Source organism: Pelecanus crispus, chromosome 3 (assembly GCF_030463565.1).
Source record: "Pelecanus crispus isolate bPelCri1 chromosome 3, bPelCri1.pri, whole genome shotgun sequence".
In the NCBI taxonomy this organism is placed as follows: Eukaryota; Metazoa; Chordata; class Aves; order Pelecaniformes; family Pelecanidae; genus Pelecanus; species Pelecanus crispus.
The window spans coordinates 64227937-64240687 of record NC_134645.1 but is presented as its reverse complement, the minus strand read 5'-3'; the positions used below and the strand labels follow the sequence as shown (position 1 = coordinate 64240687).

Genomic DNA, 12751 nt, shown 5'->3' with positions numbered 1-12751 from the left:
AATACTACCATCTAAGTGGCACTTTTTTTTTTCTCTTTCCAGAGAAAGTGGATTAAAAAAAAAAAAAACCACCCACGCATAGGTTTTTGCTTACTCATATATAAATCTATGAAAAAGTAGAAGGCAATATTCAGTTTCAAGAAACAGTAAGAGAGGCATGCCCAGGGCAGAATAAGGAAATACAGAAATGCAAGCAATGTTGTGACCATAAACAGTTGTGGTCCACACTCCGCTGCTATTATCCTGGCATACAGGGAACAGAGAGCGACCGTATGGCAGATGTACAAAACGTGCCTGAAAGACAAATGAAAACAAGCACCCAGAATCCACAGAACTTCCTCAGAGCAAGAAGAAACTCTTACGTTTCGACCATACTAAGGATGGTGAGAAATTAGTCACAAGACAACTGAAAAAAAAGGCAAGATACTTTTAATTTGACAAGCAAAGTTGCATATGATACTTGCAGGTCTTCTGATTATTTCACATCAGGGATTTGGAAACACCACATCAGATTGTTTCCCCTACCTATCCCCATACCCTCTCACCCCTTGTCCCCAGAAATCTCTCTCACAAAGCTATGAGCATGGACAAATCTTACTGGGGGCAACCTACTACAAAGGAGTGGTTAGGGTAAAGTCAACTGTTTGATTTATGAGCAGAACTTCAGAGTGCTGAAATAAGAGGTATGTAGTGCCTCCCGCTCGCTATTTCAGTTCCAAAAAAAAAAAAAAAAAAAAAAAAAAAAAATCAGATGTTTCCAGAGATTAACATATTCTTTAAATTCACTGATGATTTCTTAAGGTCCAAGTAAGGGCTCACTAGTTGCTTATCATGGAAAAACTTCTAATACTTTTATTTACAATGGATTTTTGCTCTCGGATTGTCAGACCAGCACTTTTACAAGTCCTAATTTCTCTTGAGAATGAAAAATATGGCCCCAATGAACAGCTTTTTAATATTTCCTGCTGAAATAGAACAGTTGTTGCGAAGTCTTATAAAAATGTTTAAGCCCCAAAGAGAGAAACAAAACTGTACAAAGCTGCTATTTCCTAGTAAAACGGTACAGCCAGCTTGAAACCTTTTTTCTTGTGTGATAATTCTGTGCTACTTTAATTAAACGTAGCATCCAAAATTACTGATTGAAACACATGAAAAATACTATTCTCCATTTTCCATCTAGCTTAGGTTTTCCCTTGCTGTTTCTTCACTTCTTCGGGAACTGCTAGATAGTTTCTGTTACTGAAGGAAAAAAAAACACAGTTAAATTACAGGAGAAAACCAAATAACTTAAAAAATAGTTATTTTAATCTGTACCATACTACTTCAGAGATGCTGTTTAAGAAATCCGTTAAGAAAAAATAATCTGCCTCTTTAAATAAAAGAATGTTTAAAGCAGTTTCCTCATAACTTATCGGACCTTCTTCAAATAACGAAGGTATGCAGCCTCTGCACTCAACACTTCTGTGGAGCTCCCAGGAGTATTTGCAATTAACTCTTACTGAAGACTTTAACCCATCAGATCTAATAATAATTATGTATTCCTCCTGCGAGGAGGACCAATAATTTAAAACCACGCACTGTCAGGTTCACCTCTTCTCAATGATTGAGGTAAGATGGATAAAACATTTTCCTCTCTTTACCCTGCGTGAAGGCCACAGACATGAAGAGCCAACTTTTGCTAGGCCTGATTTATGTTAGGACCTGAGATGGGCAGAGAAAGCTAGTTCTCAGCTCTGGCAATCTACCTGGAATTCTTATACAGAATCAAGTGAGAACTACGTGGAAGTAGTACTCACTGAGCTCTACTTACACCATATTCAAATTTGGAAGATAGCTTGCCATATTTCATAATACAAGTCACATAACTGTGACTTGTATACTCTACAGTAAAACTCTTAAATAGCAAGCATTTTTCTCTTTGATGGGTAAGTCTTGCAGTACTTTGCTAAGTAAACTACTTCTGCCAGACACACAGCTCCTATATTCCCATTACCTTACCCAATATGGTTAAATTTCAAAAGTAGTAACGGTAACTGCCCCGCCGATGACTCAAAAACGATGGGGAGAGGGACATGCGAAATGGTACTCATTACTTTCACTTTTGTTTAAACCCAATTCACCTTAGTTCTTTTAAAAAGAAGCACCTAAATAAATGAACAAACAAAGACGTTTGGCAAAATGCTCAACAATAAGTGTCCTGCTTTAAAAAACTCCAAGCTTAGTTGCAAACATGTGGACCAGTGTCATCAGTTTACTTGTATAACTGAGTCCAGCCAATGGTATTAGCAATAGTTAAAAGTCAAAAAAGAATGGCCTTGTAGGGTGCCACCACATAAACTAAACATGATATACTGCCAAACGCGCAGGCAGACACATGTACCATTATTCAGCAAGGACCACATGAATGCATATGGCTCTCTGTTTTGTCTTCATAGTAACAAGAAGGTTTGTAAACAGATCTCACATATGAGGCAATCTAGTCACTTGAGAATGTAAAAATCTGCCTTTGTAAAGAAGCGTTCTGCACTGTTGCCACACAAATGGACTTAGATACACAATTAAAAGTCCTCTAAGTTTGTGCTTTGGGACAAGTGCTCCTTCAATTTTACTCCTATCCATAGCAGTGGTGTTTTAACATGCCACCTCAGCCAGGATGTATACGCCTGCTACGCCAAATAGCCACTGGAAAATAATGTCAACACAATAGCCTATAAAACATTAAAAATTTGGATCGTTCTATCAACAAAAGTAATGACACCCTGAATTTGAACCATACCACTGCTGCCTTTGCACAGCTGACGACCGCAGTAACCTTACACGTATTTACAGATGACAGCAGTGACTTTTTAAAACTCACATGAAAGAAAAGCCCTCTCAGCCTAGTCTACAACACTAACGATTTTTTTGGAAAAATGAGGCAAAGCGGAAAAAAAAAAAAAAGCATGAGGACAGTTTCAGATAATTCATACGTGAAGTTTCAGAAGTATCTCCTGACTGGAAGGATAAGGAAAGATTTAACATCTAACTGTAAATAAATATAACCCCCTTCTGGTTACAGTGCATCTATCTAAATATGTCCACATGCTGCAAACCTAATGGGCAGAGACTCTCCTATCTTTAAAAACAGATGCACTTTTTTTAGCATGTCTGCGTATCATTTTCACTATCAAAATACTGAGGATTCTGCCCTGCGCCCTCATAACCCGAGGCTCAAATTCCTCCGGTAGTCAGTGCTGATTCACAACAACAACAGAATTTAAAAACTGGGCCCACTGAATCTGCACCTTGTTAGACCAGCAGTTCTTTCAATTTAGTAATTACTGTAATTACTCGGTGTCCCCAGAACTGCTAATGATGACCGGAGCCCCCTTGTGCTAGGAGCTGCACAAAGATGGGACAGAAGGCACCGTCTGCATGCACAGCTCCGAGCAATAAACACAGACCTATCGATTAATGGTTTGCTTTTGCCGCCCCGACCACTTGATTTACTGCCTTCATAGTAATTTACAGTACAGACTTACGGGGGGGGCGGAGGAGGGGTGTAACACCCTTGACTAGGTAGGCATAAAATGCTTTCTATATTATTTAATAACGTACAAACCCAGACAGGCTTTATATTAAAGTCGACTTCATTTTAAAATGAGAGAAGGGAAATTATTTAGCAAAATATTTCTGCTGAGACTCATTAGTACTTCTGTTAGTTTAATTTAAAAGGATATTTAAGAATTATTGTAATCAAAAAAAACCTTTAATGTTTGAGTAGAAGTTTAATTTCTGCAATTGCCATACGAAGGGGGGGGGGGGGGGGGAAGCCACCTCAAAATAACGCTTGACCATTGCTGCCAACTAATAAGAAAAACAGAGACCTCTCTTTCTGGGAAATTAAGCTCGGAGGACTTTTATCGTTGTCCTGGGGCGAGCCCCGGCCGCCTGCCCGCGGAGACAAGGCGGGCTCGCCGGCGGCCGGCCGAGAGCCCGGGCCGGGCGGGCCGAGGCGGCGGGGCCTCCCCCCGGCTTCCCCGCCCGCGGCTCGGCGCTCTCCGGGGCAACACCTGGAGCGGAGCCGCCGTCGCCCCACTCCCCCCTCCCCCCCCCCCCGGGCTCCCCCTCGCCGCGGGGAAGGCCGCGACAGCCGCCGGCGGGGAGGCCGGGGCGGTGCGGGCCATCACCCGGGATGAACCGGGGCTTCCCCCCCCCCCCGCACCGGCGGGGACGCGCAGAGGCAGCCCGCGGCGTCCCCGCCCGCCGCCGCGCGGCGCGGTGCCGGCCTGAGGTAGCGTGCGCGACAGGCGCGGATGTGCCGCTTACATAATCCCCGCCGGCCCCACACGCGCCCCGCGTTACATAAGGGGCCGTGCCCCCGGTCGCCCCCGCGCCGCCCGCCCCCGCCGCAGCCCCGCCGGCGGGCGGGGGGGGAGGAAGCAGGGCCCCGGCGGCGGCGGCCCCGGCCGAGCCCCTCGTTAACCCCCTTCCTGTGGCGTTTACACGTCATGGAACATTCCCGGAACGGGCCAGCCTCCCACCCACTTCAGGGAACAGTCACCGCGGCGCGGCGCGCACCCGCGGACGCACCCCCGGCACGGCGGCGGGTCCCCCCGCGCGGGCGCGCACCCCCTCTGCCCGCCGACCCCCGCGGGGACGGGCCGGCGGCCGGGCCCACCCCCAGCCCCCCGCCCGCCCCCGCCGCCGCGCCGGGTGGCCCCGGGCGCCCCCGCCGCAGGGCGGCCCCCCCGCAGGGCGCCGGAGGCCGCCGAGAGAGCCCCGTCGGGGCGGCCCCCCCGCGGGCGCCTCTCCCCGGCGGTGACCATGCCCATGCCCCGCCACAGGCGGGGATTACGCAAGGCAGCCTGCTCCTCATCTGCATACGCTTACAAGCTGGGTATTCCCCGCATTTCCTAACGGCGTGTCACCGGCCGAGGCCCGGCCCCGGCCCCGGCCCCCTCCTGCGCCGGCCCAGCGGGGCGCCGAGCCGGGGGAAGGGCCGCCGGCCCTAGTGCCCCGGGGACGCTGCCGGGGACCGCCAGCGCCCGCAGCCGCCGCCACGGAGGTGCCTTACCGCTCCGGCGGTCCTACGGCCCCGCCGGCTTCCCGCCCCCGCCGCCTGCCCTCCGTTCACCCCTGCGGCCCCCGGGCCGGGGGGCGGCCGCGCCGCCAGTTGCTGGGGCGGCACTTGGAAAGCGCCGGCGCCAGACACCCCCCCACACCCCCCCCCCCCCCCGGCTCGGCAAGCGCCCTCTCCGCCGCGGCCCCAAACGCAGCCCCGCGGCGCCCCGCACCCGAGCCCCGCCGGGGGAGAGCCCCCCGCCGCCGGCAGCCGCCCCCCGCCGGCGGCTCGGCGCGGCTGTCAGCTGCTGCCGGTGACAGGGGGCGAGCGGCGGGGCAGAGCGGCGGGCGGGGAGGAAGGGGGGAGGGGGGGGGGGGCCGCCCGCAGCAGCCGCTGCTGCTCACCTGGAAAGTCAGCGAGGAGGCAGGAGGGGAGCCCTCCCGGTGCCCTTGTTGTTGTTGTTGCTGCCGCTGCCGATCCCGCCGGGCGCTCTTGTTGCTCCTTTGCTAAGGGCTCGCCTGGAGTGAGGTGGCGCGCGGTGCTTCTCGATATATAAAGACAGACAGAGATATTCCAGCGGCCGCGGGGCGCCCGTTTCACGCATTTATCTTAAGGCAGGTCACTTCTCTCCCTCTTTTTGGGAAGGCTCATCACCATCATCACCCTGACAGTGGCGGAGGGGCCGGTGTTGCACGGGGCGGGCGGGGGGGAGGGGGGGGGAGGCGGCGGCCCGGGCGCCGCAGCCCGCCCTGGCCGAGGCGGGAGGGAGCGCGCGGCGCTGCAGGCGGCTCCGCCGGGCTATTCCTGGCACCACTTCCCAGAACACAGAAGTTACGGGGCGGCGAGCGCGGAGCGAGCGCGGGGAGCGCGCCGCCGCCCGTGACGTCACCGGGTCCCCCCGCGCGCGCCGGCGGGGGAGCGAGCGGGGCGCGACCGGCAGCGCCCGGCCGCGGGGTGATGGGCGCTGCCCGCCCGTGCGCGCCCGTGTGTGTGTGCGAGGCGGCGGGGAGGCGGCGAGGGGAGAGGTGCGCCGGGCGGGCGGGGAGGGGGGAGGGAGGGAGGGAGGAGGCAGGGCTTCCGAGGGCGAAGCCGCGGCCTCTCCCCGCCGGCGGAGACCGCCGCGCCCCCTCCCCCTCCCCGCCGAGGGAACTCCCAGGAGGGCCGGTCCCCGAGCCCCGCCGGCCTGAGAATTTCCTCCGAGGACGCGGGATCCTCCTGCCCGCCCCCCCCTTCCTCGCTCTCCTCCCCCGCCCCCCTCCCCCCCCTTGCCTGGTCACGATCGCCTTATCTGTCGGGGAAGAACAATACAACACCGGGACTCCCCGTGCCGGCCGCCGCCCCCGGCTCCGCAACCTGCGGGCCCGCCCGCCCGGCGCCCCCGAAGCCGGGCACGGCTCTGCCCGCTGGGCGGGCGGGCGGCCGCCCCGACCCCCGCTCGCCGCCCGCTACACGGCCCTTTAGCGGCGGCCGCAGAGCACCGCGGCGCGGCGGGGCCCGCCGCCCGCCCGCAGGGCAGGGAGCCCGCCCGCGGCAGGCACCGCCGAAGGCGCTCCAGCCGCCCCGGGCTCTGCCGCAGAGACACGCGTTTATTTGAACAGCCTCTCTCGCCGCCAGCGCCGCGGCGAAGCGCCTTCCCCCGCAGCGGCCCGGGCCACCGGGAGGACGGACAGATGGACGGACGGACGGAGCCGGCGGTGACCGAGGCCGCGGGACCCCGCCGGCGCCGCCGCCTCACGCCGGCTAACGGCCGCCCGGGGCTCGCGCCCCCACCTCCCCCCGCCGCCGCCGCTGCCGCCGCTCACGGGGCCGCCCGCAGCCAATGAGCGCCCGCGACGTCCGGCGGCGGAGGGGCGGGGCCGGGGGCGGGGCAAGGGGCGGGGCCTGGCTACCGCCTCCCGCGGCAGCCACCGCCCCCCGCCGGCCCCGGAGCCGGCCCGCGCGGGGCAGGGGGGCCGCGGCGGGAATGGCCGCCAGGCCGGGCCGGGCCGTGCTTGCGCTTCCCGGCAGCATCCCACCGCTCTCCCGCCGCTGCGAACCCAGCGCCGGCTGTGGGAGCCGTGGCCGAACCGGGAGCCGGCCCATGCCCCGCACCGGCAGCCGCCTGGGCTGCGGCTGCCAGCAGCGGCTTTGGGTTCGCGAAGCCCGAGCGAGGCCCCGGGGAGCGGCGTTTGGCCGCCTGAGGTTTGCGGTGGCTGCTCGGAAGGTTGGGCCGGCCGGTTCCCTCGCTTGGGCGGCGCGGGGGGCCCGTCCCTGCCTTCGCCCGGTTTGGCTTCGCTCTGGCGCAGGGGCGGGCTGGGATTTTGAAAGCGGGTCTTCATTTAATTTTTGCAGAGCAGAAATAATGTTCCTTTGGGCAAGCCGAGTTCGAAGCCTACCGGAAGGTGACTGGAAGCGATGCCAACTCGCAGCGCTCCCGCCGTGACATCGGAAGTCGCGCTAGCACCTGAGATTGTTGCCTCGACTCGTACCGAGAAAAAAAATCTCAGCCTCGTGGGTGAAAAAGAGCGTGTACGCGTAAATCCTGAAAGCTGCAGTTCCTACGGCAGATGCCAGAGCAAATAAAACGACCATTTCACCATTTTAGTAGTCAAGAATTTTAAGTCGTTCCTGCAGCTTTTAGGGGCTAGCAAGAGCTCAGTGCTTGGGGCTGGCAGCGCAGGGGCGCAGCATCTATTAATAAATATCCTGTCATCCCAATACGGCCCTTGGCCTCTCTTGACTTGGGTGGCCTCTCAGCCAGGTTCACAAGGCTCCACTGTGCTCCATGCAGGAGGTGCAGGAGAGTCGCAGGATTTCCTGGGACTCGCCTCAAGTGATACGGGCACAAGCGTCTCGCGTGATCGTAATTTTACGATAACCGATCGCTTCTGTTACATAAAAGGCTTGCCCCCGCCAGCACGTTCAACACAAAGAGGACTGAACCACAGCTAACACAGATTGGCGTGCTCCTTGTTAAGTCTGTGAGCATGTCTGTCTTTGTTTTCCTGGTTTTCGGTGTAAGCGATAATGTCATTCCTGACACTGAGAACTGTTTGACTGAAATTATTCTGTCTGAGTAAACATATTGACCTTGGGCCTGTGATCTTTATTTGATGTCATGTCAGAATAATTCAATGGGAGACATGAGTGCTTAGGATTTGTTTTAAATTGAGGTTTTCCCATCCTGCCGCTTTCCACAGCAACTGCGTTTACCTCTGCCCCCAAATGACGGCTGCCAGTACCTTCCCCTCTGGGAAGCTGCAGACCCCGGACCAGCACGTTCGACCTCTTGCTGTATGCCCAGCGCTGTCTGCTTCTCTTCTGCCTCTCGCAAGACTTTAGAAGTTCATTTTTATTGTCACAGAGACAGAAGCTACTGCAACAAGGTTCAATGTTCAAGACAATTTTAAATGAAGTGTTTGTTGACAATTATTCTCAAAGCAGAGTAAAATTGTTCTCTCTGTAACGCTTTTCGAAATAAGGGTCTTTTTCCAATTATGTTGGTTATCTCAAGTTTTACTTTGTGTCCTTTCCCACATTCTCTCGGTATCGCAGCATCTGAGCCACAGCCATTTCCTTCTCTGTGGCTCCACAAGGTACATGCTGGAGTTCCAACTCTTGGGCACCTCGGTGGTCCCAGGGAAGAGGCTGAGGCTACACACGTGCTCAGAGACCTCGACCGTCGTACACAATTTGTTTGGCTCAAGCCCCGGGGCAGGTTTTGACAGGCTGTACAACTTGCAGCTGCAAGAGCCCCTAGCTTGGAGCAGGTCGCCCAGCCAAAGCGGCAAGGAGGTCTTTGTGTGGTTCCTTCAGCCCACTCCCCCTTCGTGCCACATCGTAGGGGAACGGCTGTAACTGAGTGCAAACATCGCTTCGGCCCCAAACGATGCCCCTTTCCCCTCCCACAGGGAGCAGGAGGCAGGAGCGCTGTCCCGCAGGGCAACTGCAGCTGGCATGCCGGGGCAGTTTTCCACACAAACTCCCGCCAGTAACTCCAGAGAGGCAGCAGGCATCTGAGTCACTTTCTCTCGCCTACTTGTGACAACAACATAACTTAATAATGATATCCTTGCATCACACGGTCCTATCATTTCCCTCTAGATTTTTTTTTTTTTACATTTACATCCAGCTTTTAATAAAACCATCACTCTAACTAAACTGAGAAAGAAACTAAGGGAGCTTTCAGGTGTGAGATTTACAGCTGTTGCTCAAGTACTGATTTTACAGATTCATCAGAAAAGAAGTCAGTCTTGCTGCTTGGAAAGCACCTTGGCCATCACAGCTGCCGCTAGCAGCAAGTGCAATACAGAATGACAATATTCAGCAATGATGTTCACAGTTTATTAAACACTATAAATTATTTTGAAAACTTGGTTTGATCTCAGAACGTACAGAATCCATTGGTTTTGCAAACTGTGCTGCTCCCAAAGTAGATAATAGAAAGCATTACATAATTTTTCTGTAATAGTACAGTTGAAATGTTAGATAAGCATTCCTAAAATAGCTAACAATTTCAAAGCGATTTATCCTTTCTTACTTTGGGAAAAATTACCTGGTCCCTAAGCCTGTACCCACAAGCTCTTACCTGTTTCTTCACAAAGTTGTTACAGATACAGCCGCACCAAAAGAGACAATTCCTTTATATAAAGGGGATGATACTACCTATCGATTTCAGCGTGAGTAGTGTAAAGCAAAATGGACCAAATGTATCCAAAGCTCTGAAAGTCTCAGAGGGCAGGAGCGCAAATTAAAATTAGTGTTGGTGGCGTTATTTCGCTGCTTAGCATCCTCTTTCTTAAGGTTTGATTAAGTGACAAAATCTATGGGAAACTGTCTGGGAATGGCCTTCCTCATAAATAAACAAATACTAATAGTTTCCTATCAATGCTGTTTAAAATGCATCGTGCTTATTTGTGTAGGAGCTTCCTTCCCTTTGCCTTCACTCTTTTTTCCGACTGCCTGGACTGCGATGTCTCTCGCTGTCCTTGCCCCTTCCCACCACTGCCTTTTCCACCTCCCTAGTTACACTCAGTGCTCCTTACGTCTACCAGTAAAACTGCGGGCTTTCCGATGCTGGCAGGGGGATATACTCCCTCTTCCGTATGGAGAAAGGACTCTGGAGGATCTGATCTTCCTCCCCTCATGAGTGAGAGAAGGGCCCTGAGCTGGATGCTGGGGCAACGAACAGCTGGCAAGGGTGAGGGCCCTGCCACTGGCCCCTCCTCAGGGACTCCTGGAGAGCCTGAGGGGGCACCCCCAGCAGTTTTGAGGCTGGGAAGGAGAGTGAGAAGGGAGACCGAGCTAGATCGGAAGACTTGTCGAGAGTCCTGAAAGGGCTGCAGTTGTCTCCTGCTTTACTTTGGATGCCAAACGCCTCACAAAATCAGCTTGCAGAGCAGGATTAATTCGGATAACTGAGGAGATTTTTATTTTGAGAGATACCTACCTCCTACTGACCATCTCAAGCTCTTCTTCTCAGAGATAACTAGCAGCTATGAGTTGCACATATCAGTCATTTAATACCATAAACCATATTTCCAGCCACAGCATTCCACTTTCCCATTTGTACGCATTGCTTTCATTTTGCTCAAGTGCCGTCTTCCCGTATAAGAAAAGAGGAAAAGGCATTGCCAATTCACCCTCCCAGCACCTCTCCCTATGCGTTCCTTGAATCTGGGCTGCTGTATCTTGTTTGTCTACTCTCCTATGTAAACAAGGGTAATCTTTCTTCATAGGGGAGTGTGCCCATGACTCCTCCACAGAACACAAAGGAGTCACAGTGAAGCACTTCTTTATCCGCAACAGCTTCAAGCTCCTACAGTATCAAATGGTGTGAAGGAGCAAGAAGCCAAGGTGGTTAGCTTGAACAAGCCTGTGTGTAAATAACCCTGGCGGAGGGCCCAAAGGAAGGGGAGTACTATTTGCCTAGTAATGAACAAATGGCTCTATTTCCTGAAGGAAAAATATTTTTCTGCTATATCGAGCCTTCTCTCTCTCTCAAAAAAAAAGTGATTTTCTCCACATAAAGTATTTCCAGATGCAGAACTAACATGCTGTGTGTATCAACAGCTTGATAATAACATGTCATCACTTGACCTTGGAAGGGGGGAAAAAATGAAAAAGGCAGAATTTTCTGAAATTATGCCCTTTCATGGGAACATTTTTTAAAGCTCATGAATTCTGGAAACAGATTTTAAAATAAAATTTGACTATTTTTACTCATTTCCATTTTTTCACAGCTAATTAGCAAGCTGAATAGGAAAATCTACAATGCTGACCAGAAACTCAGTGAAGTGATTATGTGCACTTCTCATGTGAGATAAATGAACCCTGTAAGTGCTATAACCAGATTCTCTTTGATCATCCTGTATAATATCACAACCCAATTAAGTTTTTGAAAGGCCCTTACTTTTAGGCATTTTGAGAAAATATTTTGCCTTGCTGACGAGTGGGCCATGTTATCAGGCACTGGTTATTTCTCTTTAAATAAAAAGTAATAGCTCCCATGCACTTTGTATACTGTACTCGGTTCTCTCCCCCTCCTTGCCCCACTTTTTCTAGGAAGACCTGAAGTAAGAGCCTGCCAAAGACATGGCGTGATTTAGCAATTTTTGAGTTATATATAACCTGAACAATTAAGTGACTTAATTTTGTAAAAGCTTACCTATTTATATTCCTATTAGACCTGATAGCCTTTCGTTTAGCATTCTTCTCAAATAGGCAAGTTACAATTTTGCATCATCTTCCAGTTCAAAGAAACCTCAAGTGCTTCATGTGTACAGAATGTCATGTATGGGCTGGAGAGAGACAGAGGGGCAGACCACTCTTAGTAGCGAGTGGTGATAACTTGAAAACACAGTAAAGGAGAATATCTCAGCATCTCAAAATGGCAGAGGGCACTTTGGATTAGAAAAATGACATTAACTAAGTTGCAGCTACCTAGAATTTGCCCATATTATCCTATCTCCTTTACTCTTCTGGCACACGCCATGGGAACCTTCCTAACCACATTGGTTGCCCTCCTGGTTTTGCATCCCAGGAATCTTCCCGCAGGCCAGAGCCCCGAGCATCCTGCAAATACCTCCCTTCGCAACAGATCCAGAGGGAAGTGTGCCACCTACTGAAGGGCCTCAGCCACTTTCTATAGGTCTTGGGCTTTCTTAAGCTCCTTCCCATTCCTGAACCTTCCAGGCCTTCACACTACTGATTTGAATACGGAATTAGTCTTTGGTTTACAAAAGTTTGTAAGCTCAGCAATCGCAAGGTCATGAAGGTGGACATAAGCAAATGCAATCCAGCCTAGTTCCACCTAATTCACGTGTAAGCAGCATAACTGGAGATAAAAATAAATCCTCTGTCTGAAAGTAAGTATAAGTGTTACTCCTACATCGCCACTTCTGCCGCAAGTGGGATAGATATCAAGGATTATCTCTGTAACTGTAAGAAAAGATTAAATTTGGGGATAACCAGTACAACACATAGATGTGTTGGCAATACTGACACACACAATACTTGCAGTTTAGGTATTAGTTAGGCTTTTTTAACAAATGAGTGAACAACTTCCTTTACTGCCAGACAGTAGCTGCCTTTGATAGTGCACTTTCTTCAGCTAATTATTCAGTTGAACAAGCTCAAAGGAAACTTTACACAGTTGTTGTCATAACTTGCTTGACACACCTAGAGAGTGTCCTTTCATTACCTGTGTCTCATGCCACTGAGTTATTC

At 52.1% G+C, this 12751-nt stretch overlaps 1 protein-coding gene across 6 annotated transcripts in view; it reads right to left on the bottom strand.

The window, feature by feature from the left end:
* The window catches only part of HIVEP2 (HIVEP zinc finger 2), a 150900-nt gene extending 145171 nt beyond the window's left edge, over window positions 1-5729 (bottom strand). For all 6 annotated transcript variants that reach the window (XM_075708429.1, XM_075708428.1, XM_075708427.1 and 3 more), the window contains exon 1: window positions 5449-5729. The gene's annotated coding sequence lies outside the window, so the exon portion shown is untranslated. The remainder of the gene's footprint in view (window positions 1-5448) is intronic.
* Window positions 5730-12751: the final 7022 nt, after the last annotated feature.